At 34.1% G+C, this 26,844-nt stretch overlaps 1 long non-coding RNA gene across 10 annotated transcripts in view; it reads right to left on the reverse strand.

Moving 5' to 3' along the window:
- LOC141385789 (uncharacterized) overlaps positions 1–26,844 on the reverse strand; it is a 289,458-nt gene that overhangs the window by 230,080 nt on the left and 32,534 nt on the right. Inside the window, exon 3 of one of the 10 annotated variants that reach the window (XR_015491089.1) lies at positions 1,143–1,384. The exons of 8 other annotated variants lie outside the window; for them this stretch is intronic. This is a non-coding gene — a long non-coding RNA (uncharacterized LOC141385789). Of the gene's footprint in view, positions 1–1,142; positions 1,385–25,928; positions 26,059–26,844 lie in introns of those variants that run through there. One more of the 10 variants, XR_015491096.1, reaches the window with a different exon arrangement.

The raw sequence follows: 26,844 nt of genomic DNA on the forward strand, positions 1-26,844 counted from the left end.
CACTAAAGCTTTGCCCAATGCAGTGATCAAAGACTTCATTCTCCAGTCTGGCAAAGATATACACGCTGCCTCCATGCAGGAAGCCAAGCCTGACATCTCCAGATGATTCCGTATCCTTCCCAACATGCATCTGGCTCACACTGCACAATGCAAGAGGACAGTCGCAATGATACTAGACAGCCAATCGAAATACTAAAGAAAAACACTCTAACAAGGTGAGGATGAGAATAAATAGCAACAAAAATAATACATGTACACAACGGTTTCAATGATTGTGGTGTTTACGTGACCCTGTTAGAAATAACAAGCTGTCACAGGAGGAGGTTCCTTTTCATTTTAATTGCATTTAGCATTTTAGGCATTTTAACCTTTAGGATTTCAATTTTATTCTCTTTGGTACTTTAGTATTTGTCTTGTCCATCTTGTTTTAACTCGTGTTTCACTCTGTTAAGCACTTTGGATAACTTTGCTATGTTTAATGTGCTACAGGTATACAAACATTTAACCTAAATATAAATAGTCCATATTGGTATCTTTAAGATGAATGATAGTAGCAAAGTATACACTCACCAGCCCCTTTATTAGGTACACCTTACCAGTACTGGGTTGGACCTGGTTTTGCCTTCAGAACTGCCTTAACCTTTCGTGGCATACTGTAGATTCAACAATGTACTGGAAATCTTCCTCAGAGATTTTGGTCCCTATTGACATGATAGCATCACGCGGTTGCTGCAGATTTGTCGGCTACACATTCATAATAGGAACTTTCTGTTCCACCACATCCTAAAGAGTGCTCTATTATACTGAGGATCTGGTGACTGTGGAGGCCATTTGAGTACAGTGAACTCATTGTCATGTTCAAGAAACCAGTCTGAGATGATTCACACTTTATGACATGGTGCATTATTCTGCCGGGAGTAGCCATCAGAAGATGGGTACACTGTGGTCATAAAGGGATGGACATGGTCAGCAACAATACTCAGGTAGGCTGTGGTGTTGACATGATACTCAATTGGTACTAATAGACCCAAAGTGTACCAAGAAAATGTCCCCAACACCATTACACCACCAGCAGCAGCCTAAACTGTTGATACAAGGCAGGATGGATCCATGCTTTCATGTTGTTGATGCCAAGTACTGACCCGACCATCTGAATGTTGCAGCAGAAATTAAGACTCATCAGACCAGGCATTGATTTTCCAATCATTTATTGGTCAATTTTAGTGAGCTTGTGCGAGTTGTGGCCTCAGTTTCCTGTTCTTAGCTGACAGGAGTGGCATTCAGTGTGGTCTTCTGCTGCTGTAGCCCATCCGCCTCAAGGTTGGACATGTTGTGTGTTCAGAGATTCCAGTAGATCAGCAATTTCTGAAATACTCAGACAACCCTAATAAAAAAAATTGATAAAATGTGCAAAAATACAAAAGGTAATTGTGAATTATAGTAATATTTCACAATCTCACTTTTAGTACATTTCTGATCTAATCATGCAGGTTTAAGAGCTTGAGAGATCTTACAAAAAACATTTTCAAAAATCGTAGGCTTTGTTACCATGAAAGGAATACACTCTGCGACTTCTTTGCAATTTCAGCATGGTGTTAACTTACATTATGTGAAGATCGCATGCGGTGTAGAGGCAAAGCTCATGATTCATGTGGTCACGCTGTATGTAATAATAAATAATAAATAACCTAAAATTCCTCCATAAAACACCTTTTTAAACATTTCCCATAAAATATTCCTGAATAAAAATGTTAAAAACATTATCATCATTTAAAAATACAAATTTTTATAAAATTCTACTATCAAAATATTTCAACTCAAGTCACAAATAGGTTTTCCATCTCCTTTTAATAAATATGATTATGTGAGTGGCAAACAAGTGTAATTACTTCTTTCATTTACAATTGGAGTCACTTTCTATAATTTGTTGTTTCTACATTCATCGCATTGCCATTTCTAATTAATATACAGATTCAAAGAACAATTAACATCAGACACAGGAATTTTACATTCTGTTATCTCCAGCTTGAGTTAAATTATTTAAAGGTGAGGAGGTATTTTAACGTATTTAAAAGATGTGATAGAGGAAATTTGTCTAAATTCATGCATTTATTTTGCTTCTGTATGTAATCCAGTGTTTGCCCTAATAATAATTAAATTATTTTATAGCGTTAGATCAGAAAAAAAATCTTTTAAAGTTCTTTCCAACAGAAAAGGTCAGTACTTTATTCTTTTATTAAACAAACAAAAGAGCCACATATTATTCATCGTATTTACTTTATTTATTTTGAAATTCCAATTTAATGCACATGCTCACACAAGTGAGTACACTTCCAGTAGTTCACACAAAACATGGAATTAAGTATTTGTGCGCATATTTTTTATTTAAATTTTTTTATTGCGTTGCATGCAGAATTCACCTTAATTACCTCTACCGTGCAAGTTATGGGAGTTATTTTCTTTGTGTATGATGTGTGTGTAAAACTTCTGATGCCACAGATGCCGTTTATGTCATCATAAGCATTCTCTTGTTCATCATAAGCAGCGCAATACTTGTTTGCTAGTTTCAGCTTGGCGCAAGAGTCGTTTTAAGGCGTTGCGCCACGCTCTTTAAATAGCAAATGCATTTACGCTCATATGTGTGCCCATAGGCGTTCTGGTCTAAAAAGGAAGGCGTTCTGAGGCGCACTGCTGGCGCGTTGCTTTTTTGAGAAACTATAATAGATTTTTCATTAGACCAAAACAAACCCAGTCTAAACTCCAGCGCAGAGTTGCGCCTCGCTTACACACTGCTTAATGGCCTACACACAAGATGTAGAGCAATACGCAAATATCTTTACATATAAAAAATTTTAAATATTAAGGATAGGGCTATATATAGGATATAATAACAATATATATATAGGATATAAATATAAAGGACTAAAATATTATAAATCATATTATTTTCTAGCCTACATAAATATGAAAAATCACTGCTTTTATGTCTTCATCTCGGCAGGGTTTTTCAGTTCATTTATAACAATTTGCTTTTGTATAATGTTATTATTATTAGCAGTATTATTTATTATATCCATATTTATATTTGTTTTATTAAAAACAAGCTTAGATTTGCCCACCTGCAGGTTTTAGACCATATGGGGCACAGCATGTGTTTTAGGATATATTAGGTTTTCGAACACACTTCGTTATTATTGTTTATTTATTCGTTTGCTGGAAATTAGAACTGAATTTAGAAATAGTTTTGAAACAAATAATTGTGCTCAACAAACAAAATTAATTATTTATAGGCTAATTGATGTCTGTGCGTAAAGGTTTCCCTATCTACGAGAGCGAAAGTAGATCATTTATCTTTCATTCTTACGCAGTAGATGCTCTGTTTTACTGTTTTCTGTTAAAAAAAAAAATGTTAACTGTTAACTGTTTGCTTGTGAAATGCTCAGTTTTTCCACATACACTTACTTTACGTCATGTCAATAGCAAATGCGCTTATGGCGCAACGCAGCTGGCTCTTAAAGGGAATGGGAGATGAGACTCTGATTGGTTTATTCTCAAAACACACCTATAACTCATTAAGACAATAAACTCAACCCTTTTAGACCATGCGCCACGGCGCAAAGCAAATTTTCTTGTCCTTAAATTAGCAAGTATGGATTCTGACATGCCCTGAAAGCGTTTGCACCATGCGCTTTGCGTTTTGCGCATGGACCATCAAAATAGAGCCTATAGACTCTGAATGGCTTTATTTTTATTAACTTGTTTAAATAGCCATCAAAAAACAGTAATGCCTTGCATTATTAAACATTTGTTTAATTTTAATCTAAACTAGACATAAGAGAAAATAAATGTGCTCTAATTTAAACCTACTTGAAACATCAGACCTTTAATGGCCCATCTTATTTATAGTGAGAATTCAGAACAAAAAGCAGCAAAATTTTAATTTTGTGGACATTTGGTGAAGAAATGCAAAAGAATTATATTTACATAAGACTAGCACATGCACACTAGAATGGATGTAAATATAATGCACATTATCGCTCTAAATATCTTAATAGATTGTCTTCAAAGTCAGATAAGTTTCAAATTTTGAAAAAAAGATTGCATAAAATATATCATTTAGATGTGAACCCACCATTACTGAAACCAAAATGACAGTGATAATCAATCGAACAAAACATGACTTATATTTATCTATACAAATCCCTGTTATTCAGCAAAACATTTGATAATTCACAAAGGAGGGAAATGCATTCTCAGGCAGGGAAAAACTTTTATCTGCGGTTAGATGAACAACAGAAGAGGAGAAAAATGGAAGATAATTACAGAACATAGACAGCGTAAAGCAACACAGAGAGGAAGATAGAGAGAAAATTACAACTCCTGTGTTTGAAAGGGTAAAGCTGCCATTTCTATATACAAGTGTGCTAAAAGCAAAATTTCCAGAGAGGGAAACAGTTAGAGCTGCCAGTATACCAGTATAACATTTCACAAAAAATAATTAGTCACAGCTAAAAACAAATTTTTTTAAAGGTAAAAAGTACTGCATCTTTAAACAATATTAGTGAGTTAAAACTAGTATGCTTATTCAAAGACATGCACAGTTAGATATACATGCTTGCCTTAAAAAAAGGTATCCATTTTTAGACCAGAAATATACTTTACTTTGGTGTTGCTGAATGTCATGCAGCAGCTGTATTAGTTCTTGTTTTGCTATATATATATATATATATATATATATATATATATATATATATATATATATATATATATATATATATATATATATATATATAGCTGACGTCATGTATACCACAAGATCTCGGAGCAAAACAAAACAATTCAATTTCTAGGAAAAGTCTGCAAATCAACAGAGGGGACCAAAAGCTTGAGAAAACATTGATAATCTGGGATTTAAAATCTTAAACCTTAAAATAAACAGGGAGATTTAGGATTCTGATTATTAAAATGATTACATAAGATCATAAAATTTAATTCCATTAGTACTGTCATGCTATTCAACTTATTTTTCGGGTTCGAGTGGGCACAGCCATTTGAATCTTTTTGGCTCAAAACATCCGGTCTCATTCACTTCCATTTATTTTGAGACGTTAAAAACAGCTCGTTATGCTGTTTGATGTCGCAAACTGATATTTTCTTATTATATTCTTCTGCTTTTTCTGTATAGTCATGCAAACACTTGTTTGTAGAGCAAGTAGTTTGAACATTTTCTGGTTTATTATTCTATTAATTTCTCCCATATAGGGAACTGAATTGAAAGTTCTAAAACAATCGCAAAAATGTGACAAGGTCAATAGATCCAGTTTGATCTCTTGTATTTGTTTTCAACACATTGTCCTCATATTACAGAAGACATCATCAAGAAATGTAATTCAATGTAGCAATAGCTTATATACTAAAATATATGGTTGAATCTTTTGATGATATTAAAAAACTTCCAGAATACTAGTTAATTTACATTTAAAATTTTTATAGTCATTATTGTTCAAACCGCTGTGTTTTATGTCTATGGGTTTTACCCACTAGTCAGAAAAAAATAATCATGGAGCATTATTCACCCAAAATTACATTTTAACCCCACAGACACAAATAAAAACTGTATAATGAGTATAGTCAGGGGTTTTTTATCACTATTTTTATTAACATTTATGATTAAATCGAATTAAATATCTGCTTGTTTTGAATTAGAAAAAAATAATATCTAGAAACAGATTAGAATAAAACTAATTATCCATTACATGTTTATGTAATTAATTAAATTATCCTTAATTAAATTGAATAAAAAAGCATGTAAGTAAATTCTGTTTAACAATATACTTAAAAACGGTATACTGTATTAAAATCAGAGATGGGTGTCGTGGACATATTTACTTCTCAACAACCAGTATTCTTTAAATCGTTGCTACTATTTATGGTCAGCACTTCACACTGACTAGCACAGACTGTGCAACTGCACTGTAAAACATTATATGATCATGACAGGATCTTTTTAGTTAATTGTAACTTATTTAACTAAGTTAATCATGTTCTAACTTTGTTTTATAAATTACTCAAGCTGTTTTAAGTCAGTTTAACATAATATAAGCTTTCATAGGGACTTATAGAGTTAATTTGATTCAGCTTTAAAAGAATTAAAGTGTGAGCATTAAAATAACAATAATAAACTCTTTTAAACTTTGGCTTAATTGTGTGCCAGTTTACCACTATTTTCAAAGGAATATACACAGACAAACCAAAAAACCTGTAGAAGTAAAGAGGTAAATCACGTCAAAATGAACTACCTCAGGACATGAGCGATTTATAATTGCAGCAAACTGTTGGGAAGCATTAAAAGTGTCCAAGAAGATGTCCAAAATATTTACACGCATTGACCCAGAGATTTTAGTTTATATGCATGTTACTGATGAAAAAATGATGGACATTTACTGTTTGAAGACCGAAATGGCCTTAAACACCCAGCAAGCACAAGACGTCAACATGAGGTCAGATTGAAGTTGTACCACAACATTGTGGCTTGGAAATAAAAATCGTGTAGACGTCATAACTCAACGTCTAACCTAAAATCAACCAAATATCAATGTCTAATGATGTTACAGCTTGAAGTTGTGTGGATGTTACCACTATGACATCTATCAGACATTGGATTTTGGTTGCCAAACCTGATGAATAAATTTGACGTCAATATGATGTTGATTTAAGATGTTGGCTTGTCGTTGGATTTTGTTCACTTTCTAACACAACCTAAAATCAACCAAATATCATCGGCATTTTATGTTGTTATTGGGCATCAAAATAACATTGTCCTTAGACCCTGGCTAGACATTGGATTTTGGTCACCTGATATCACAACCTAAATCAAACCTAATATTATCATCTTATGATGTGTGCCTGCTAGGCAATGACTAAACACACTACAGAATGTTACGTTTACACACATCCACAAATTACATGTAAATGCATCAGCTTTTTACAGCGTAGCTCTCACTACTCTTGAGTACATTTGAAAGGTCTACTTTAAGTAATATTTACAACAGATATTTTTACTCTACTTGCACTACATTTTTAGGCAAGTAATGCTACTTTTACTTAAGTATGATTTTTCAGTGCTCTTTCCACCACTGCTAAATTGTTGCAAACAACTTATATGGGCTAAATTTAAACAAACAAATTTAATTTTGTAAAGTTAAACTTAATTTGATTGTTTAAATTCAGCCCAAATGAATTGTTTGCAACCACTTACCTTAAAAAAGTAACTCTAATGAGTTTTTTTTTTTTTTCAGTTTACCACCACACAACATCATTTCTGTATTCTCAATACCCCATTCTAAAAAAAATAAAATAAAAAATAAAATAAGTCAAGGGAACAAAAGGCACTACAAGACAATCCTGACCACAAATTTCCTAAACTGTTTGTAGAGTGGACCCAAACAAACCTTTCATATACTCCCAAACACATACATTCGCTTTCTAGACAAAATGGACAGGCGTGTGCCAGCACAAAGTTTCTTCCCCAAGTCATTTGTGTGTGTTTGGAGCTTTTATTCAGAGAGCAAGTTGGAGAATCAAAGCCATTTCCAAACAAAGCCTCCTGCTGGCAGAATTTGAAGCGATAAACTTCCCCGCCACTCTGTTCTACAGGGAACGACACAAAGAGCTACAACAGATGGAGCTCCAGCGGGGTCACTGGAAGGGGAAACACCTCGCGGAGGCAAGTGGGATGCAGGAGGAGGAGGAGGAGGAGGAGGAGTTAATATACAATCAATGCCAATACCTGACACATTCTGACTGCTAATGTGTCACTCAGACACACTGTAATTTCTGCTCAAGCTAGATGTTTGAAATTCTTCTAAATACTTTCATTGTTTTACTCTATTACAAAGCCTTTTATCTATCTTTGTTGAATGCACATATTTGATTTAATTGATTAATACATTTTTAAAAAGTTCAGCCACAATTAGTCTAGCTCCAATTACAGCAAGTTGTTAAATATTTCATGGATAAATGGTTATTTACATGAAACCGTTTGCCACAGATTTGTACTGTGAGAGTATCACAATCATGGTTTTTATCCGTAACATTTATTCCATTAACACATAAGAACAGTACATACAATTACCAAATGCAAAAATTTAAGAGAAACTATTTTAGTGGCTACAGCGATAGTTGACTATCAGATGACGAGCAAAATATATTTTTTTAAAACAACCCAGGGTTGTTTTTTAAATGATCCAAGCACAATGTCTTGGATCAACATTGGATTACATGGTGGACTTTGAAAATGAAAAATTTTAATGCTTCACTTTTGAGAAAAAAATAGACCATCTGCAGCACAAGGATAAAGAATGAGCCTCCTCCATTCTGCCTTTTACTTTCTCTTTACTTTTACTCTTTACTTTCATGGAGTAATGCATTGGTGAAAACTCACTCCACTGAAGACATCCATGAGCCTACATATTTAATTTAGTTTGTTAAGTGCAAAGCTTTGTTTCAAAACCATTTCTATATTCAGTTTGAGCCTTCTTCATTCGGCCTCTTAACTTTCTCTTTACTTTACTTTTACCCTTACTTTACTCCTTTACTTTTGTGATGATTTTTCAGAACTCTGTCCACCACCGCTAAATTGTTGCAAACAACTTGTATAGGCTGAATTTAAATAAACAAATAAAATTTTGTAACGTTCTACTCAATTAGTTTTTTTTTAAATTCAGCCCAAATTGTTTTGTTTGCAACCACTTACCTTCAACCAATCCACTGAAGACATCCATTAGCCTACATATTTAATTTAGTTTAAGTGCAAAGACGTGTTTTAAAACTATTTCTAAATTTAGTTCTAAATTCCAAAAAATCAATAAATAAACAATAAAAACGTTATAAAAAGTTATTTGATGACGCATACGTCTAAAAAAAACAGGTGGACTAATCTACATTTGTTTTTAATTAAAACAAATTTAAATACGTATATAATAAATCCTACTACAATTAATAATAACAATAAAAAAATGCAAATTGTCATGAATAAACAGAAAAGTCCCTCGATATGAGAAATGAAGTAAGTGGTTTTTATATTTATGTAGTAAATATTAACTTTTGTAACATTTCATTACTTTATATTTTTCAGATGTAAAGACATTTGTGTATTGCTGCACATCCTGTGTGTAATAAACAGAGTAAGCCTTTGGACCTGCATCACTAACCAGCTTTTGGTTAGTCAATGGTACGGCCTTTTTCAGTTCCTTAAAATAGCAATGCGCCAACAATCCACCTTAACACACCTCCCTTTCAGACCAGCACAACCATTTATTAATCCTAGGTCGCCATAGTAGAATGGACCACCAACTTATCCAGCATATGTTTTACACAGCGGATGCCCTTCCAGCTGCAACTAATCACTGGGAAACATTCATACACACTCATTCACACACATATACTATGGATAATTTAGCTTATTTAATTCACCTATAGCACAAGTCTTTGAACTGTGGACAAAATCGAAACACCTGGAGAAAACCCATGCAAACACGGGGAGAACACGCAAACTCAACAGAGAAATACCAACTGACCCAGCCGAGGCCTGAAGAAGCAACCTTCTTGCTGTGAGGCGATCAAGCTACACACTGTGCCACCGTGACGCCCGCATTTGATAATACAGTTTGTTAATTATTAATGTAAATTGTTGATACAATAAATAATACAAAAAAAATCATAGAATTAATAATCATGTTTATCAAATAGAAGCAGTTATATCTTTTGCAACTGCTTTGGTAATTTCCCGGAATGATTTTTTTTCCAAACTAGTTAAGTGCAAACCACACCCCCTATGCAAAAACCCTACCCCACAGCCATGACTCTAATGCCATGACAATACAGATTTTTAGAGAAGTTGTAGATTGTTTGTACTATGTTTCATTTCTTACACACACTTTGTTAACCTTTAATCTTTTTGGGTCTTGTATTAAAAAATGTTTGTGTGCTGCCATTGTGACATAGCGTTGACCAATGAAATCAAGCCAGAGATGCAAATCAAGGCTGCTGTGTGGTTTTTTGCATAGGGGATGTGCATTTCAGTTGCAGCTTTTGATTACCACCAGGACCGCCCCTTACTCTTAAATGTAAATCTGTTCTGTGCTTTTGTTTTATTTAGAGATGAAAACACTTTGAAATAAATATTTAAACGGCGAGATTCGCTTGCATTTTCAATACAGGTGCTGTCGCCCCTCCAATGCAATCCCCCTTTTTTAATTGCAATTTTAGGAGACGGAACATACAAGGGCAATAACAACATTATATTGACATCAAAATAAATACAATATAAAAAGAAAATAAAAAAAATACAATTATACAAAAACAAGATTTAGTGAGTAAAAAATGTTTTTTCACTGCCTATTTACATTTGTAAATTAAAAAAAAAAATCCATATATAATTAGCAAATTAACAATATACCAAATTTTGAAGTCACCTGTTTTCTCATAAATTTTTTTTACATCTGCAATCCTCAAAACAGTCATGTAGCGGTGCATGACTGTCAGCTGACAGGATTTATAATGATAAATTTCCCAAACGGATTCTGTACATGCAATTTAAAGTGGGGTGAATGTCTGGGTTTTGGGTGCGTGTTTGAACAGACAGATACACATAATTGATAAGAATAAAATCTATCTTGTTTTTTTTTTTTCTTTTTTTTTTCAAACACAACTAAGTTTGTCCTAAATGAGCATAAAAAGTTAGAAAAGCAATTGAATGCTTTCATTATAATGTTAGATGTGTGCACTTTTAAAGTAACACCTCTGATTTTTAATGTAATCAAACGAAAAATCTAAATAAATGAGATTTATTCCCAGCTCTTTTATCAGAATGTGTAAGTTATACACTCAAAAAAAAAAACTAGGCATGTATTGGATTTACAAAATAAAAATTTGTCAGATTGAAAAGAACAAATCAAGTTTACGTATGTTAAAGGATTAATTCATGTTATTTGAAACTGAACCAAGAAATAATCAAATGAATTTGATCAGAACATGTTGATTCAATGAGACTAAGACGCTTCAAATCGACAACTCTCATTCTGGAGAGTCACTTCGCGCATATCAGTAGGTGGCGGTAGTGCGTTTGGATGTCACCATACGAAAACAACAAGAAGAAGTATCACCGCGTGTTTTCGGCACAGTTTGGGAATAGGTTTTCCCAAGAGCTTGAATGTTATGCATGTTATGTTGTTGGCTATATGTTTCCTATGCATTTTATACTTTTACATTTTGAATAGGAGTACCAAAGTGAAGAAAGCTGTTTAAACTCAATTGGTAAAAGAAAATGATGTTAACGTCCTACAGGTATTGCTTGGGGATCAGTTTTCTGGGGATCAGAGCCAAGGTTATTTTGTTGGCTAAATGTTTCTTATACATTTTATATTACATATTACAATTTTGAATATTATATAACATTTTGTATCAGAATATTAAAGAAGAAATTTGTTTAAATGTGATTGGTGCCTGCTAAAGGCTATAATAAAAGATATATATATATAATATGTTTTCTGTCCTTTTTGTGTTGAATTACTTAATTTTAAATCTTGCTTCATAGTATTGCCATTTAAAAAATGTAATTTAAACCACAATACTGAACAACAAATTTACTAGCTGATTTAACAAGACATAATTTTGTTAAAGTAAAGCTTTAGTGTTACATTGATTAAATTAGAATCATTTTAATTAGAATAACACAATACAAACATTTTGAGTCAATTAGTTGCAAAGAAGTTAGACTGATGTGCTTTGTGTTCATACAACATGTTCAAAGCAGTTCAGGTTTACTTGATTGGATTAGATGCATAAAGGGTGCCACGATTAAATCATGTTCATTCAACATTTTTTTTTTTTTTTGAGTGTACAGTGAAGAAAAGGTTAATGAGATTCGATCACTTGATTTTATTTCTTTAAAATAGCTATTAATTTTTATATGCTAAACTGTTTGCTAATTTATTTGCTGCTGATGTATACTATTTATTTTTTATTTTGTAAATAATAATAATAATTATAAATAAAACATATTAATGATAATTTAACTGTTTATTTACAGAAGAACTCCAGAAGAACATATTTAGTCTTTACTTATTTTATATTCAAGTGTTCTTTACTGAAATGGTGTGGTCTCTTGAGCCAGCAATAAGCTGTTGTGCATCGAGAGAAAATGCTAACTTAAGACTGCTGCCTTGCATTTCTGACAAAGACATTGAGTCAGACCTCATTTATTGATTATACCTATAAACAATGCTGGAATTACTGGATATCATTTTGAAAATGTGTTTGTGAGATGGAAACAACCAAAATACATGAAAATAATTATGACATTTTTTATGTACTTTGGTCAAACAATGCATTTATGACCTTCCATAAAAAAACTTTTTACGATTGAGTGTTTAACATACTGTATACATTGATTTATTTGTGGCGGCCTAGCTGAAAGTCAAAACTAACCACCACATAAATAGATTTTTTTTGAAAAGCAGATTTTACAATCAGCCTGCATGCGGTGTTCCTTCAAAACTCAATTTAAATATCTGCGCATATATTTCCCCCGGGGGAAATGCTGCCACAGAGTGTAAGTCTGTGGGAAAACACTGTGATTATTAATACAGCCTAATTCTCTAAAATGCTTATTACATTCACAAAGCAATCCGAGAAGGCAGAGTTTTAATTTGGAGAGAATGTAAATTAATAAAAACAAATTATCCACTAATTAAATATAAACAGCTCTCGTTTTTACAGACAAATCTGACACTCTCTATGCGTGTGAATGTTTGTTTTGGGAGGAGCCCACGCACAGGACTGATGTCCACACAGCAGAGCCACAGATCAGCAGTTTCTGAAATACTCAGACCAGCCCGTCTGACTCACTTCCCCATTCGGATGCTCAGTTTAATCTGAGGTAAATCGTCTCGACTCTGGCTGTGTCAGAAACAGGTGTACCTAATAAAGTGGCCGGTGATGTGTGTTTGCTTATCGACAACCATTTGAGTGTTATGAATAGCTACAAAAATGAATACTGCTGCTAGTTCTCCCGGTGTTAAAGTCTCCCATGGGACCGCAGCAAGTTGCAGTATAATTAAGACTATAGAAGGTAACCTGAAAAAAAATAATAATAAAATAAAAACATACAGAATTTATATACTTTTATATACAAATGTGCCATTTCTTTAAGAAATCCCTGACTTTTTGTTGATAGTTTTTCACCATAAAGGCCAGAAACTCTAATGAAGATATTCTGCACTGATGTGGAACTAAGTGAGTCTCATAATCTTCTTTCATGTGTGGTTTTCAGTGGGTTTGTGAATTATGCCACTGTTAGCGGGACAGGCGGAGCTGAGTGTACCGACTTCAAATCCCCATATTAACTTAACCTAATGGATGAAGAAAATAAATACCTCCCACGCAGTGCCGGTAACTAACTTAAAAGTAGTGTCGCTACTAAGTTTTCTCACATTTCCAAGTAAATGCGACATCAGCTTACTTTAGCTGTCTAGTAAATAGTTGCGATTTCCTAGCAGAATGGTTTACTTTTTCTAGAGAACTGTGGTGTGTTCAATGTACATCTAGTCCATTTTTACCATAAAAAAACAACTCAAACTTCATTCCTTTTCCATCAGCTTAGTCCCTTATTTATCAGGGGTTGACACAGCGGAATGAACCGCCAACTATTCCAGCATATGTTTTACGCAGCAGATACCCTTGCAGCCGCAGCCCAGCTCTGCGAAACACCCATACACTCTCACATTCACACACACACACACACACACACACACACACACACACACACACACACACACACACACACACACACACACACACTTATACACCAAGGCCAATTTAGTGTAACTAGAACATTCTCTTGCCTGCCTGCCTGCCTGCCTGCCTGCCTAACTGACATGCTGAATACATTCCACAATCTGAAATAGTATGTTTTTTATGCTAATCTGATGTGGCTTTGATACAATCTACACTTTAAAAAACGATTCAAAAATAATGATTACAGGCAGAAAGACCTGAGTAATGACCCACTTGTTAATATGTACTTTTGATATGCCCAGTTCATTCTGTTCATTAAATTCAGAAGGTATACACACATAACAGTTATATTAAGCACTCTGTTTACAAAAAAGGATGCTAAGACATACAGTGCCGTTGTAGTGTTTGCATTACACAGGTGTCAAATCTAGTTCAACTCTGCACAGTTCAATTCCAACCCTCATTAAACACACCTGATCAAGCTAATTGAGTCCTTCAGTTATGTTTGAAACCTACACATAAGTGTGTTGAAGCAGGGTTGGAACTTACCTGTGCAGAGGTGCGACCATCCAGGAACTAGATTTGACACCTGTGGAGTATAACGTATTATTACACAACACTCAGATTGGTCTATCAAGCCATCCAGCGGTTTGTTAATGCTTAATAATAACAACTAGTAATACTAATAACACAGGTTCATCAACTGTTTTTCGTCTTGGAAGCTTTACGTTTGGTGAGCTAATAGAATATTAAAATTCAAATCAATGCTTTGTTTACAATTATTCAATTATTCACCTATGTATATTGAGTCATATACAAATGCAGCTGCTGCCATCTTCCCTCACTTATTAGGGCTGAGCAAAACATTATTTTGAATAATCATTTTAATTGTACATATAGCCAGTGATTTTGGGGGCCCTAAGCAATTTCAGGTATGGGACCCTAAAACTGAAACTCAAAATTATTTTTCTCTTTTTAGTTTTTTGTTTTGTAAATAAACATCCATGTTCAAAATATATTTAAAGTATATTTTATATATTTTAAAGGGGTAGTCCAGCGTGTAATTTTAAGGCTTGGTTGTGTTTATAAGATGCAAAGCAATGTGTGCTCATGCTTTACTTGTAAAAAAAAAAAAAAAAAAAAAAAAAAAAGTCACATCATTTTTTTCATATATCTTGTATACACAGCTATTCTGCTAACATTAAAACTACTGTCATGTTTTCTAGTTAAACTGAAGCTTGATCTCAAGAGGCTTTGATTGGTCAGCTAACATAATGTGCTGTGATCTGCGGATCAACTCTACGTCACCAGGAAAAGCATCACGCTTCCACAAGCACACGATTTGCCTTTGCTGTAAACAGAGTTTGTATGTGCGTGTGGTTTATGCGTGTTACCTTAAGTGTTTGTGATCTCACTAGCCCGGATGTTTTTTTTTTTTTTTTTGTAGTCCCCAAATTTGCTTCGCTGGTGCTGTAGGCTTTGCTAGGTTAAATCTGTAAAAGCCAATGTCTCCCTTTGTATTGAACTTTGGGTGTATTACATTCAGAGATGCTGTTTATGTTCACACGGTTACAATATGCATCAACTAAACTTTAAAATATGATATCGTAGTGGACCACCCCTTTAATATTTAAACATTTACCTTTATCATCTTAATGTACAATTAAATGCAGTAAATTCACAAATGAAAAGAAAAACAAGTTCACAATCAATGTACAGTTCATTGGTCATTTTTGTTCATTAGATTTGAATATTATTAAAAAAAAACACATTCAACAAGTTTAATTCAGTCAATCAAACTAATCTTTTCACCATTTTTCATATGAACTGAATAATAGCTGTTTGTGATTTGCGTGTCATTGTTGGTCTTATTTCTACATTTTTCCCAAATTTTGAACCAAGGCACTCACACTTTGCACACCTGCAATGTGGAAGGACCCCCCCCCCCCCCCCCCCCCCATTATTAAGGGGGTCCCCGGTTATTAAAAAGAAAAAGTAATATCGTTAAAATCACCCCCCGGGGGCCTAAGCAGTTGTTTACCTCAGTTATTGGTTAAGTCCGGCCCTGCATAGTACTTTTTTTAAAAATCACAAAACCATTAGGATTTGATATTACTTTAAAATTAACTATTCGCTGTTCAAAGTCTGTACTGATTTTTCCTATCCTATGTTTGAACAACATGGAATATGTATGGCATATGGAGTATTAAATCATAATCTGCTGAAATTTGTTTTAAATTCAGTAATACTGGACAAGTGTTTTTATTAAAGTACATTTGATTTGTCAGTTAGATTTAGCTTTTTTATTAATGTAGTTAAGTATTATTTTAAGTCTTTTTTTTTTTCTCCAAAAGTCTTGTTTGGGTGTAGGCTACCCAAAATAATTGATTATTAGCTTATTATTAATTTAAAGTTATTTCTGCAGAATCTGTATACAGTTCGTTTTCTTTTCAGCTGCTTTAATTTTTCATAACACAAGCACACACACACATGTTGGTATTAGTGGTTTATCTTTCCATAGGCATTTTGATGTCAAAAAGCCTTATTAAGAATGATTTTGAAGCATTTTGAATTACACAAAAAAACTGTCCTCATAAACCACCCAAACCAGTACACACATACAGTGCTGAACGCACAAGCCTTGCCATCTCCCCTTTGGCTTCTCCATTCTTTATTTCTGCAGCTTTAGCCTCAGAAGAGGTGCTTGTACGGTTGTGTGCCGCTACGATGGCGTGTCTTCCTTGGCAGAGAAGCTTAGCACTGACAGCCACACAATAGCCAAGAGAGCTGGGGTGGGGGACAAAGTGGGAGTCCCATTTTCTGCTTGTTAAAAGCAGCTCTGGTGATCAGAGCCCTGTTTCATTTACTTTAAGAGAGCAGATTAAGGGCTGTGTTTAAATATGTGGCCGGTGAAGTATCAAGCATTATAACTAGCTTTGGAAAAAAATACCGGAATCTGACTGGTTGATAGACCTTGCATGATCATACACCCCAGCAAACCTCGGTGTATCTCCTCACGCTTCATTTATTTTCATGAAAAACAGCAGGCCACCTTAGCTTAACGCTCCCTGAATACATTCACGCACAGTCAAACGCTGAAATACTGGATTTACACTCGCATACATCCATTTTAAAGACGTGCCTTGCTGTACAGAATAGTCATATTGGAGCATATGTCATGTTGACAGGTCTTTACTGTACTGTGAAAGCTATGTGGATGCCTACTGTCATCAAATATAAATTTTAGCATGAGCTACTGGAATGCATTGCATAATATAGACCATATATAAATTATCTCCTTCTAGAATTTGTTACACTATTGATTCAGTATACTTCTTTACACTATACACACACAATTTATTTATTAAAAAATTGAAACATTTTCATGCACTAATTTCTGTTACTATTGAATATACTCAGCAAAAACCTTTGAGAGTAGTCTATGCATATACAATTCTGCATGAGCAAATGGTAATTACCATCTTATGTGAGAATAAGGTATTTTCTGACAGAAACTAAAGTGTCTTCAAATTTAGACCATAACAACTTATTTTCAAGGAATGAATACATTATTGTTTTAACAATATTTTAACAGAAATAAAAGTGAGCTTAAAGATATAGTTGACCCAAAGTGAAAATTCTGCCATAATTTACTTACCCTTGACTTGCTTCAAACAAGACAGTTTTTTTTTTCTTTTTTTTCTGTTGAATGCAAAAGATACTCTGAAGAATGCTGGAAAAAACATGACAAAAACAATGACTTTTTTTAATAGTATTTGTTTTTTCTAAACTTGACGTCAGTCGTTACATGTTTCTAACATTCTTAATAATACCTTCTTCTGCATTGAAAAAAAGAAAAAAAAAAGAAACACAAACTGGTTTGAAATAAGTAAATTCAGAATCTGAATCGGTTTTATTGCCAAGTCTGCTTTACACACACAAGGAATTTGTTCCTTGTGTGTGTAAAGCAGCCCCCCAAGCCATAGACTTTTCTCTCTGCTACCCCCAGACGGTTCCGCAGCATCCAGTCACGCACAAGCTGACTGAAGGAAAGCTTTTTCCCTCAGAATATCAGGCTGATGAACACTTAAAACACCACACACAGACTCTTGAATTCAGAACAAAAAATAAATAAATCTAAAGTTTGAAAATACGCCAATAAAAATTGGACTTAAAAAAAATCAGTTGTCCTAAATTTTAAATGATCAAATTTCAAGTTAAAAAACTTAACTTCAAAACATTTTTGCTTTTTTCAAAACAATGACATTTATTATTTAGTTTTCTTAAATTACAACTGTCAATAATGCAAATGAACACTTCAAAATCGGATTGTTTGGCATATTTTAAGCTCCATATTCTAGTACAAAACAAGCAGAATAAGAGTTAAAGCATCAGGACGTGTAGACTATGCAGTTCTAAATCATATTGTTTCATGTGCAGTTAACCGCTATGCGTGTATGTAACCATGAATAAAAGCAGAGATATAAACATTTTTGAAGTGAAAACAAATGCCAAAAATTATACATTTAGAGTTGTGCAATATATGGAAATGATCAAAATATTGCAATGTGCATATGGTAATACATATTTTGCATTGCTTTGTGATACAGTAAATGAGTGTTTTAATACAAAAGTATCTTTGCATTAGTGCCACTAATGAAAGGCTATTCAGCACATTAAGCAAAATAGTTCCATGTCAATGACTTTCTTTTTTTTTTTTTTTTTTTTAACAATTTACGGATACTGGAATACTGCATGACTAAGCAATAAAGCTGTGTTAAGAAAGCAGTAAGACACCAAAGAAATAACTTTCTTTCCCTGATAGTTCTTGATGTTTTCACATTGATAAAACTACAAAGTGGTTGTGATACTTCTTTTTAGATTGTAAAATGGATTTTTATGCGTTAGTAAAACATGGCTGTTCACTTTGAGAAGTTGTAGTGATGCTTTTTGTCATGCAATAATAAGAAACATAAGTTGGTTACTTGGTTAAGTGGCTTTAATTACCATGTACTTACAGTACATTTAAATTATTAATCTGTGGCACTTATTTTTATTTCGTACATACATGTTTTACATTATACATATGTACGTATACACTGCAAACAAAATACAGGGTTATGCACAGTTCATTTATGTTGTCCCAACATTAATTTAACAAATTTAAGTGGATTAAATATAAAATATTTAAGTTTTCCCACAAAATATCAAGGATTGTGTTGCTTCAGCTCATTTAAAAAAGTACAGCAACATTAGAACAAGCGGCAACATTATTATGGAAGTGTAGACTGTGAAAAATGCTGGTTTACTTAATTGAGTGGACTTAAAAAAATATCTACATGTAATTACATTGTTGATCCATCCCTTATGTTTGATAAAAATAAAGAAATATAAAATAAATATTAATAAAACACCTTTCAATAACTAATCTAAATAAAATGCAAAAATTGTACTTTAAAGATTGCCACTCTCTCACAGTGCTGCTCTTCATATTTCTGTCTGCATCCCCATAATAGTGTGCAATATAAAACGTTAACAATGTGTACTGTAAACAATGTATTTTGTGCTGGCCTCCAAATCCTCAAGCTTGCCATCATCTGGTTGATACAGTAAACTGCATATGTTTTATTATGTTAATTAATCAGACTTCCTTTTAAATTACTAAAACATATTTTAACCATTAATACTCAGTCTAGATAATTTTGCTTTTCAACATGCTTTTAAAACAATTTTACAGTTGGTTTTCTTTTATTTGTCATGATTGTAAAGCGTAAAATGAAGTAATACATGTGTCAGCGTAAAGAAAAGATGCAGTTGAGGTGAGATGACAGATGTTGAAACACTGTCATGTGCACACCATTCTGACCTCACCTCTCACCGTTTCCAAGAGTAAAATGTCTGTGTATGAGAGAGCAAGAGACAGAGAGTATATTTTCTTCAGCAAATATTTACAACAGCAAATCTCAAGCAACAGTGATGAGCCAATATAAGTGCCGAGTTAAAATCAGACAGCAGATCAAACAAGCTATGAAGCTTACACTACCAAGTAAAGTACCATTTAGGCTATTTTGGTTGGTTTAAGGAAATAGAGGTCGGTGGTACTACGACATCCAAAAAAACTCTCTCTCATTTATTTCCCTTAAAGTTTTAAAGAGGCAAATCTAAAAACTGTCTCTGATGAAGGAAATTATTTTACAACGTCAATGTCTATGAGAGGCTATTTTGAGAAATGTTACTTTTACATCTATAATGTCAAACCTCTTAAAGCAGCCATTGATATTCCCAGTACATAACTTTAAGCACTAGTGTTGTTAAACAGAATGGAAATTATAATGACTTCTACAAAAAGCTTTTTAGAAAACTCCCATCTTTCATTGAGAATCAAATAGCTCCACTCCAAATTCACAACATTGGTTGAGACGATGATAATGGTTTGGATGTTTTAAAACACAGCTTCAAGTTTCAAGTAAATTTAAAAAGTTCTACAGAATATGGCATATAAAGAAATCTGCAGATAACTTCCAATAATTACTACAGTACATACCCAAAAAACACACAATGTTGCCTCAACATAATGATCTTCCTACAGCGTACCAACCTTGTAAAAAGGTTGAGAATCTACCTAATTGTTGCTGAAGGTTGTTACAACGGTGTCATGTTGTTGTCGTTTAAACAGCCGTTGCTTTAGGTTGTGCTTTGGTGGCATGGACAATCACTGTACAACATTTACTGGTCATCAATGAATCAGTTTAAATTTCAACAGACCGTTCAGCGTCTAATTCAACAACAACCGAGAAGACGTGAGTATTGCTTTATTTCTTCCTGCTAAATAAGTCATCAGTGGTCATTTGTGTAGTCCTGTTGTGTCAAGCTCTGATCTGTTTTCTCTTTTTCACTGCCTATTTTGACTTGTGGCTGCTGTGGATCCATCTCTGAACTGGGGTCTCTGTTGGATTTCCTTCTCTAACTGCTTTCTTCATACCAACAACTACGCCTGGTCTTCGGCTGAACGTCACATGATAACGTTGCTACAGCCTTCTCACGTCTTACATTTCTACGTTGTAACAATGTATACCGAGCACGTTTTTTTCTGAAAAAAATGTAACGTTGTACAGACGCTACAATTTAAATGAGTTGTTGGGTAACTTATTGTGCAAAATATGAACATTGCACAATTTTGATGATTTCCTTTTTGTTTTCATAAAAAATAAGACAATTATGATATTATGGTGGTAGTAAACGGGTTTAACGCTGGAATCATAATGATGCATTTTTGCAGTTAGTGTAACAGCCACAACTACACAGCCAACAACCAGCACTTAACCTGTGTTTGCTGACATTTAGTTAAAAACACAACAACTTTAAGGTCTCGTGAAGTTTTGAAATATGAATTTTTATTCACAGTTTGACGTAATCTCAACTGAAGCTAGTGTAGCTAGCTCCTCCCCTCTAAAAAAAAAAAAAAAAAAAACAGCCAATAGCGTTTTATCATCACCACTCTGGCAGAGATAGTGGTTGAGCTCAAGTGCATCAAATAATAACCTAATGAGAAGCGTCTTGAAGAGGGCGGGACATTTTTGATACTAGAGAGCATTAGATTGGTCAGGAGTGATGAGAAACTGTAGTATAAGGTGACGTGAATAAAACAGTAAAGTTGACAGAAAGTGACAAACGACAAGCTTTACATGTTAATATCAGTTTTATATCTTCTAAATGCAAATGTTGTCAATATTTTGGAGCACACTAGCTTATTAATATCTTTAAAAAACTAACAATACTGATGCAAACATCTAAAAAAGGTTTAATTTCAGGGTCTCTTTAAATCTCAATTTAAAATAACATTAAATTACTTTAGGTATAAACATATATTAGCGTTTAATTTTTTTATCATTAATCAGATTTAGCATCATGACAATGAAACAGCACTAATTTTCCCTAAATTTATTATGAGTTGGATAATATAGACTAACTACATTATTTGTATAAAAAAATTAATTTAAAAAAAATCACCCTCAAAGGTGTATTTTTAAGCAGTAAAACACGCATTTTTGAAGTTCATTTATTTTTAAATTCAACTGACTACACATCAGGTGACAAAACCTTAAGTGTGAGTGCACATGCACACCTTTAATGAGTTTCAAACCCCTAGTAAATGCCACAAAACACACATGAACAAATCTCGATAACACAGGATGCACAACCATGGCAGCAGCTGATCTATCATATAATGAGATTATTCAAATTCATAACACAAATAATCTGCAAATAAATGTTTAATGCACAAATGTTTAAGCTAAATAAAATCATTTATAGGAATAAATGTAATAAACTTGTTTTTGACAGAAATAACTGTTTTTGTTTAACTTGTAACACAGATTTCTTCATGTAAACAACATACCTACAATTAACCATCAATATCCTGGCTTGACAGCCTTATTTGTTACAGAAATTAAAATACAGGCATGTCAATGCCAATAAAGAAAAAATGTATTTACAAGTTGGATTCTAAGTGGACTGCAAAAAAAAAAAAAAAAAAACGCCAAAATACAGGCATTGCAGATATGGACAATGAAAATAATAATAATAATAAACAATTGAATACAAACAGTTGCACTCATTGTAAAGTTGTATTGCTGTGAGTTGAGAACATCAATTATAAAATAGAAACGGATGCCCGGATGCCCGCAAATGAATGATAATCTCCCGGAAATCGTGCGTCTCCCACCCGGTCCTTAAATACGTTGCACACCCCTCTCCACGGCATCCCTCCTAGCCCTAGGTATGTCGTGCGCAACTCACTCCTACTGCTTTTCAGGTACGTCTCGCGCACACACGCCCCTACTCAGATACATCGCTTACTCAACCCGACACCCCTCAACGGGGACACAGACACACACACACACACACAGACAGACACACACAACGCACTGGAGCGACTCCCTTCAGATTCAACACGCATGATCGCGTTCATCAAATTTGCTTAAACTAAAGTTCTAAACTATGGCTGTATTTCACAAGGATTCTGACACAACAACGCAAAGCATACGCCTTCATTGCGTTTATTGAGGAAACACGCTAAACTTGGAGGGCTCATGCTGAAAGGCAGAGTAATGCGCTGTCTTTGACAGCTCGCGACTTCACCAGAGACTTTCTGAAAACAATAAGCAGTGATTTGATTATCTTAAAGGACCATTGAGTCACGAAATGTGGAGCTTTTTCTTTCCGTTCGCCATGCGGTATCAAATTACATTAAAACAGAAGTCAAAAGTTAAAAATGAAACACAACAGGAAGTAAAAATAACCTGCAACTGCGTTAATTGCATTAATTTTTTTAAACGCATTAATTATTTGAAATTAAACGCATGCGCTAACGCACTAATTTTGACAGCACTAATATATATATATATATATATATATATATATATATATATATATATATATATATATATATATATATATATATATATTTATATATGTCAAAATTAGTGGATATGTGGATAAATGTGGATAAGATCAAGGAAGCACTTTTTGAAGGCAAGTTTCAGTATAAAACAATTACTCGCATCATCAGGCTCTCCAGAGTTTCATGCAATTTCGGGTGTTTCGTTTTTAACTTTCGACTTCTGTTGTAAGTTGATAGCGCATGGCGAACAGAAAGAAAATCCTCCGCATTTCGTGACTCGGTGTTCCTTTAAGGTAATAAAATCACTGCTAAGGCTACACGGTAGAACTTTTATTAGAGTATAATCTTAATCATATTAAAATCGGAGTATTGGTGTCTTATGTGAATGTACTCAGAAAGTCTCTGGTGAAGTCGCGAGCTGTCAAAGACAGGGCATTACTCTGCCTTTCAGCATGAGCCCTCCAAGTTTCCAGTGTTTCCTCATAAAACGCAATGAAAGCGTATGCTTCGCGTTGTTGTGTCAGAATCCTTGTGAAATACAGTAATACTTAAGGACGCTTAGTTTAAGCAAATTTGATGAACGTGATCATGCGTGTTGAATCTGAGGGGAGTCGCTCCAGTATGGAAGGCCGTTGGGGCCAAAACGTCTGCATCGCGTTGTGTGTGTGTCTGTGTCTGTGTCAGGCCCGTTGGGGGGTGTCAGGGGTGGAGTGAGCAACGTATCTGAGTAGGGGCGTGTGCGCGCGAGACGTACTTGAAAGACGGTGGGGGTGAGTAGTTGCGCGCGACATAGGCTACCTGAAGAGCTAGGATGGATGCGGGGGAGAGGGGTGTGCAATGTATTTAACGACCGGTTTGCAAGAAATTATCATTCATTTGCGGGCATTTGGGAGTCTCTGTGTACTTGCGGGATACTCCTAGTCTTAGCAACTGGATGAATGTAAAGGAGGATTAAGCAAAATTGTTTCTACTCTATAACTAATGTTCTCAACTCACAGCATTAAAACTTTACAATGAGTGCAACAGTTTGTAATCTATAGTTTATTATTATAACTTTTCATTTTCCATATCTGCAATTCCTGTATTTTGGCATTTTTTTGCAGTCCACATAGAATCCAACATGGAAATCAATGTTTTCTTTATTTTTAAACTACATTGATTGTTTTAAATTTTAAATGTCATTAACATGCCTGTGTTTTAATTTCTTTAATAAATATGGCTGTCAAGCCAGGATCTTGATAGTTTATTGTGGGTATGTTGTTACATAAAGAAATCTGTGTTACAAGTTAAACAAAAATCCTATTAAACAATTATATTTTGAATTTTAATACTAATAAACAATTATATTTTGAATTTAAATAGTTTTTGTCTTGCGTTTACATTAATTTTACATTTGAATAGCCAAAATGACAAGTTTCAGTATTTTAAATGCGATTAATCGGGATAAATTTTTTTAAAAAAGGTGCGATTAATTAGTAAAAATTTTTTAATCGATTGACAGCACTAATATATATATATATATATATATATATATATATATATATATATATATATATATATATATATATATATATATATATATATATATATATAAAGTCGCTTCAGCAAGAAGGTCGCTGTTTTGACCCAGGTGGGTCTGTTGGCATTTCTGTGTGGAGTTTGCATGCATAAATAATTACATTTAAAATACAATGCAGAATACAGAAGTCGAGCTGCACCTGCCTTTGCCTTGATATGCTTATAGATATCAGATGTACTGTACAGCTAGCTCTCTGCAACAAGGTCACCCACTGAAGCTAAGCAGGGCTGCCCCAGTCCGTACCTGGATGGGAGACAATATGGGAAAGCTAGGTTGCTGTCGGAAGTGGTGTTAGTGAGGCCAGCAGGAGGCGCTCAACCTGCGGTCTGTGTGAGTCCTAAGGCCATAGTATTGTGAAGGGGACTCTATACTGTGAGTGCCGTCTTTCAAATGAGACGTTAAACAGAGTTCCTGACTCTCTGTGGTCGTTAAAAATCCCAGGATGTCCTTTGAAAAACAATAGGGGTTTAACCCCAGGTGCCTGGCCAAATTCGCCCACTCGTCTCTGTCCATCATGGCCTACTAACCATCCCCAAATGGCTTCATCACTCCGTCTTAAATTCCCAAATTCCAAATTCTCAAACTCCGTCAAATTCACAATCATATTATTCATTCCATTTTTCATATTTCATTATTTATAAGCATTTTTACTATTTAGCCCAGAAGTAACAGAAATCTTGACCAGCCCCAAACCAAAACTATCAAGGACTGCAATTATTATAATTTTTTATTCAGAAGGGATCGAGAACAGCAGAGGCTTTTACGCGAGCTGAATTTCTTTGAGCATGATTTCAGTGTTTTCCGTGTGCTCAAGCACTTCTGCTATATATTCATAAAGATCTCTGTCCTTATTTTAAGGGTGTGAGATCTAAGACGACTCACCTCCAAAGAGGAAGCCTTTGATTAGAGGCACATCATCACAGGTGATGTTGTGCACCAGCTGCTGTCGTCTCGGCTGACACGCTGTCAAAGCGCAGAAACACACCGCCTCTAATGAAGCTCAGGCCTTCCTGGTTAAAATACACCTCATACAGCTCTGTTTCAAAGCCACACAATACCATCCTCTGTAAACTCAAACCAGAGGTGAAAAGGAAAAAGGTAACTTAAAAAAGGCAAATATTAAAAATAAATAGACAAAATACTTGATTCAGCTTGGTCACTTGCAGTATTCAGTAAAAGATTCAGAATAATAATTGCTGTCCAAGGCAACACTGACCTTTCTACTGGAAAAGCTGTTTACTCTACATAACTGTGCTCAAGTTCTGTCTCTCTGCTGCCTCTACAAATAAGCAAAGAAAATAATGTCAGCTCAAATCAATATTTAATTTCCCTCTATATATTCAGTAAGCCACAGTGATTGCTGCAGAATAAACACAGACAACTCTTGCAAGATTAGGTGCTCCTGGATACAGAACAGTCTCTCTATTTTTGCTCACATTATAGACTCATTAATAAGCAGGATAATGCACAGTCAGACAGTCATTATCAAATAAACCCCACTAGATGATACAAGACCCCTCGACTTTATATTAGACCCAGATCACTCGGGGGTTCTGCACTTTTCTTTAGTCGGCCTGTCTCATTATTTTAATGATAAGATACTAAGACAAATTGATTACTAGGATGAATTAATGATCAGTGCTGGGAAAGCCACTCAAAACATTTAGCTGGCTAAACTACCAGTTAATTTACAAAAAGACTAGCCAATCCAAGCAAAAATCTATCAGTGGGTCTAAAGGGGGGGTCAGGGCTCACTCGGAGACTTCAAATCTAGAGCTGCGCTGAAAATCACTTTACAACTCCTCGAAATACATATCTAGTTTCATTTTAATTTTATAAATGCAACAAGATATGTAAAAAACATATATTTACCACTTTATTTCATTATTTTGTATTTTTAGAAAAACAATATTACTGTATTAGAAGATGATTTTCTTTGCTATTTTATTATATTTGCCTAAAGAAACCGATATTAAACTATAGAAGACCATTGGTTAAAGTCAGCCTAAAATGATTTGACTAAATTCATTTATTCATTTTTCTTTTGCTTTGTCCCTTTATTAAT

Source organism: Danio rerio, chromosome 5 (assembly GCF_052040795.2).
Source record: "Danio rerio strain M-AB ecotype USA chromosome 5, GRCz13ab, whole genome shotgun sequence".
In the NCBI taxonomy this organism is placed as follows: Eukaryota; Metazoa; Chordata; class Actinopteri; order Cypriniformes; family Danionidae; genus Danio; species Danio rerio.